This window comes from Oncorhynchus keta, chromosome 15 (assembly GCF_023373465.1).
Source record: "Oncorhynchus keta strain PuntledgeMale-10-30-2019 chromosome 15, Oket_V2, whole genome shotgun sequence".
NCBI classification, from domain to species: domain Eukaryota; kingdom Metazoa; phylum Chordata; class Actinopteri; order Salmoniformes; family Salmonidae; genus Oncorhynchus; species Oncorhynchus keta.
Genome location: NC_068435.1, coordinates 13,387,833 through 13,392,175, shown reverse-complemented (window position 1 = coordinate 13,392,175; position 4,343 = coordinate 13,387,833).

The window sequence follows — 4,343 nt, the reverse complement described above, 5'->3', positions numbered from 1 at the left end:
CATTTCTTGCCTCATTTTATCATTAATCTCATGATTTAAAAGAAATATAATTATAAAGACTTAAATGAATCCTAAATTGTTTCAATTTGATACATTCAGTGTCAGTAAGATCTAGCCTCGTCAGTAAGATCTAGCCTCGTCCCCAGGCTAACTGCTGCCCCATATCGACAAAGTACCTGCTATGAGTAACCAGTCCAGGAACATTTTTCCTTAAAATCAGCAAATTCAGACATGCAGTAGGAGTTCCTATAGTCCTAGCGCATGAAACTAACTTTCCAGGAGAGAGTTGGTAATGTAATCATCCTCTTTTCCATTTCACACTACATCAGCCCATTGACTTCTCTCCATACAGTGGGAATCACATACACAGTATATAATCTCCATGTCCTGTCACTGACTATGTTCAAATACACATTGTAGTATGCCACTGTCACCTTGACGTGAGTTATCCTACATAGGAGACCTAGACCACCTTGGAAGCTGGTAGAATTAGCTTTTCGTCAGTGTCTGCCTACCCGCTGCTGCCTCACTACCCAGCTCCAGTCTCTGGTTGAGCTTCGCCAGGCCACCAGCCAAATATGTTTTTCATACCTAACCCAAGATAGACCACAGCCTGTCATTTCCAACACAGGACGTAAAAGCCTTCCAACCTGTTTAGGTGGTTTGACCAGAGTATATGGTGAAGCCCAGGATGACGATCTGTTACTATTACCTGGGCCTTGGCCCTGTCCCTTCCCCTACCCACACCTGTTCCTGGAGGATCTTCCTGTGACATACAAGCATATGGAATACACACAACACACACACACAAGATACAGGTGGCCGCTAAAGGCTGTCCTACCCGACTGGATGTGTTCTGCCAAGCCTCCTTGTCATGTTGGTCTCCCAAGTTGTTGGTGGAAAGACTGAAATGTCCAATCACATTCTATATGACCGTGACATCAGGAGTTTCATAAACATACATTTATGAATCAATTATTCATGATTTTACTATACCAAAACAACTTGTATTATTCATGCAATGTTGATTATGTAAAAGGAAAACATATGGACATGTGGAGATATTAACTCAATGACATAATTGTTTAACAGCCCCGGGGCATCCGGCCCACGCCAGCTTGTGAATGGGGAAAGACAACTCAATAACGCATTAGCCTACAGTACAGTTAGGCCTATGTCCATTAGTAACCTGAGTCTGAGCATGATGGAGGAGTAAGCTCTATATTTTCTGTGATGGAGGATTTTACAATATGTTACAATATGTTTGACCATCATGTGAAATCACAGGAGGCTGCTGAGGGGCGGACAGGCTCGTGTTAATGGGTAGAATGAAGTGAATGGAATGGTATCAAACACAACCATTTATTCCATTCCAGGCATTAGTTTGAACCTGTCCGCCCCAATTAAGGTGCCGCCAGCCGTCTGTGTGTGCAATTTATTCATCTTATGATAAAGGGCCTTTGGAAAGTATTAAGCCCCCTTGACGCTTTCCACATTTTGTTACATTACAGCTTTATTCTAAAATGGATTTTTTTTAAACTCCTCAGCAATCTACACACGATAACCCATAATGACAAAGCGAAAACAGGTTTTTAGAATTTTTTTCAAATGTATTAAAAATACAAAACAGAAATACCTTATTTACATAAGTATTCAGACCCTTTGCTACGAGGCTCGAAATTGAGCTCAGGTGCATCCTGTTTCCATTGATCATCCTTGAGATGTTTCTACAAACAGGATTGTGTCGAGGCACAGATTTGGGGAAGGGTACCAATTCCAATTTTGTTTTGCAGCATTGAAGGTCCACAGTGGCCTCCATCATTCATAAATGGAAGAGGTTTGCAACCACCAAAACTTCCTGCAGCTGGCCGCCCGGACACACTGAGCAATCAGGGGAGAAGGACCTTGGTCTGGGAGGTGACCAAGAACCCAATAGTCACTCTGATAGAACTCTCGAGATCCTCTGTGGAGATGGTTGTCCTTCTGGAAGGTTCTTCCATTTCTGCAGCACTCCACCAATCAGGCCTTTATGGTAGAGTGGCCAGACGGAAGCCACTCCTCAGTAAAAGGCACATGGCAGCCCACCTGGAGTTTGCCAAAAGGCACCTAAAGGACTCTCAGACCATGAGAAACAAGATTCTCTGGTCTGATGAAACCAAGATTGAACTCTTTGGCCTGAATGCCAAGTGTCACATCTGGAGGAAACCTGGCACCATCCCTACGGTGAAGCATGGTGGTAGCAGAATCATGCTGTGGGGATGTTTTTCAGCGGCTGGGACTGGGAGGCTAGTCAGGATCGAGGCAAAGATGAACGGAGCAAAGTACAGAGAGATCCTTGATTTAAACCTGCTCCAGAGCACTCAGGGCCTCAGACTGGGACGAAGGTTCACCTTCCACAGGACAATGACCCTAAGCACACAGCCAAGACAATGCAGGAGTGGCTTTGGGACAAGGCTCTGAATGTCCTTGAGTGGCCCAGTCAGAGCCCGGACTTTAACCCGATCAAACATCTCTGGAGAGACCTGAAAATAGCTGTGCAGCAATGCTCAACATCCAAAATGACAGAGCTTGAGAGGATCTGCAGAGAAGAATGGGAGAAGCGCCCCAAATACAGGTGTGCCAAGCTTGTAGCGTCATACCCAAGTAGAGTCGAGGCTGTAATCGCTGCAAAGGTGATTCAACTAAGTACTGTGTCAAGGGATCTGAATACTTTTGAATGCACTGTATATTTGATTCTTATGTGAACTACTGAACAAAAATATAAATGCAACATGCAACAATTTCAAAGATTTTACTGAGTTACAGTTCCTATAAGGAAATAATTAGGCCCTAATCTATGGATTTCACATGGCTGGGCAGGAATGCAGCCATGGGCAGGCCTGACAGGGCATAGGCCCACCAACTAGGGAGTCAGGTACAGTCAATCAAAATGAGTTCTTCCCCACAAAAGGGCTTAATTACAGGCAGAAATACCATCATTCACTAAACCCTAAACCTCAATGAAATTGTGTAATGAATAATGTGGAAATTTAGCAAGTTGAGGTGACAAAACTGCTTGGAGTAACCCTGGATTGTAAAAACATATTGAAACAACAGTAGCTAAGATAGGGAGAAGTCTGTACATCATAAAGTGCTGTTCTGCATTCTTAACAGCACTATTACCAAGGCAGGTCCTACAGGTCCTAGTTTTGTTGCACCTGGACTACTGTTCAGTTGTGTGGTTAGGTGCCACAAAGAGGGACTTTTGCAATTGGCTCAGAACATGGCAGCCCAGTTGGCCCTTGGATGTACACAGAGAGCTAACATGTCAATCTCTCCTGGCTCAAAGTGGATTGACTTCATCACTATTTGTATTTGTGAGAGGTATTGACATGTTGAATATTTTAACAACTGGCACACAGATCGGACACCCAAACATACCTCACAAGACATGCCACCAGAGGTCTCTTCACAGTCCCCAGGTCCAGAACAGACTATGGGAGGTGCACAGTACTACATAGAGCCAGGACTACATGGAACTCTATTCCACATCAGGTAACTGATGCAGCAGTAGAATCAGATTTTATAAACTGATAAAAATACACTTCATGGAACAGCGGGGACTGTGAATAGACACAGACACATGCATACACACACACGATAACATACGCACTATACACACACATACACGTGGCATTTGTAAATCTGGAGTGGTGGCCTGAAGGCACACACTTAATGTGTTGTGAAATCTGTTGTGAATGTATTGTAATCTTTTTAAAATTGTATATCTGTGTTAATGTTGCTTGACCCCAGGAAGAGTAGCTGCTGCCTTGGCAGGAACTAATGGGGATCCATAGTAAATACAAATACAAATGCTCTTGCAGTTGAATAGAAGCAAGTCCCAGTGGAAGCCTTCCCAGAAGAGTGGAGGCTGTTATAGCAGCAAAGGGGGGACCAACTCCATATTAATGCCCATGATTTTGGAATGAGATGTTCAGGTGTCCACTTACTTTTGGTCATGTCATGTATCATGTTCTGTGTGTTTTACACCTTTTAACACAACATGGCCGAAGAAGAGATTGGCTATACCTTTATGGAGATGCAGAGCTCAAATGCCGATTGCTGAAAGCAAACTGCATTTTCCTTGAGGTATTTGAATAAATTACGGCTCATCTGGGCTGTTTTCTAATTGGATTATAGGGGTTCATGGAGGATAATGACCCCAATGCTGACATCTAGGCATGTCTTCTTTTACCAGCTCTGCCGAGGCTCCTATAGTACCTAGCTGTGGGGACAACTACCTGTGGAGACAACTACCTGTGGGGACAACTACCTGTAGGGACAACTAACTGTGGGGACAACTA